General features: G+C 41.6%; 1 pseudogene; it reads left to right on the top strand.

Moving 5' to 3' along the window:
• LOC104733962 overlaps positions 1-1,065 on the top strand; it is a 3,407-nt pseudogene extending 2,342 nt beyond the window's left edge.

The following is a 1,421-nucleotide window of genomic DNA, read 5'->3' on the forward strand; positions in this document are numbered from 1 at the left end:
AGTCACGTTATTTCCAAACCAAGGGTTTTGCATCGGCGTAAAAGCACACCATGCCGTTTTAGATGGAAAAACAACAACCATGTTTCTCAAATCTTGGGCGCACGCATGTAAAAATCAAGATTCTTCTCTACCGGAGGATCTAATCCCAAATTATGATCGTACGGTGATAAGAAGCCCGACGGATATGGATACAGAGGTCTTGAACATTTGGCACTCAAGAGCCAAAATGCTCACCGGCGGTAAAGAACCAGAAAATCCCAAGAGTTTAAAGCTCATGTGGTCGCCGGAGATCGGTCCCGACGTCATCCCATACACTCTCAATCTCACTAAAGAAGATATTCAAAAGCTCAGAAAAAACTTAAGAGAGAATCCTCTGTTTCATCATCACCAAAGGAGCTTCGCTTATCGACGTTTGTAACTGTTTACTCATATGTTTTGACGTGTATGATCAAAGCTCGGGGAGGTGATCCGAATAGACCGGTGGGGTACGTATTCGCGGTGGATTTTCGAGGTATCATGGATCCACCGGTGCCGTCGAGTTATTTCGGCAATTGTGTCGCTTCTTCTTTTAAGATGCCGTTAAAGGCAGAGACTTTTATGAGTGAAGAAGGGTTTTTAGCAGCTGCGAGAATGGTTAGTGATTCGGTTGAGGCATTGGATGAGAGTATAGTATGGAAGTTCCCAGAGCTTTTAAGGTCATTAATGACTCTTCCACAAGGAGCACAGGTTCTGACTGTTGCGGGATCCACCCGGTTTGGAGTATACGGGTTGGATTTCGGGTGGGGCAAACCAGAGAAAGTGGTGGTTGTGTCGATTGATCAAGGCGAAGCGATTTCGTTGGCGGAGAGTAGAGATGGAAATGGCGGTGTGGAGGTTGGCTTCTCGCTCAAGAAACATGAAATGGCTGTTCTCATTGATATGCTTCATAACGGCCTCAAAGATTAAATCATTTTTCTTCGTCCACAAGAATAAAGCAATCCAATCACATGTTTAATTTATTCGTTGTTTTTGTTTCCGTCTGTGTTTTTATAATCCAGAAGGCGGGCAGCCCCGGCTCAAAAAATTTTAGAGCCCTAGGGCAAAAAATTTTTTAGCCCTTTAACAGATGTATAGAAAAATGTTGATATTTTCAATTTCATTTAGAATAAAACTTAATTGTTTGTACCATAATTAACATGCATTTTTTTCAAAAAAGCTTTTGTTTCTCCAACTTTATAAACTTTGAGATCAAGCGTTTTACACAAAAAAAAATCAAAAACAATCATAATACAGGATATGAAATCAGGTTGAGATTTTATCTGTTTCACAAACCTCCTGTAACCAAAAGGGGTAGCCTTGAGCTACGTATGATTGTGATCGATCATCCCGGGTGACACTTCTTGCTATAAGTGAGGCTCCGAGGTTAGCCTTCCTTTCTTCCA

Source organism: Camelina sativa, chromosome 12 (assembly GCF_000633955.1).
Source record: "Camelina sativa cultivar DH55 chromosome 12, Cs, whole genome shotgun sequence".
NCBI classification, from domain to species: Eukaryota; Viridiplantae; Streptophyta; class Magnoliopsida; order Brassicales; family Brassicaceae; genus Camelina; species Camelina sativa.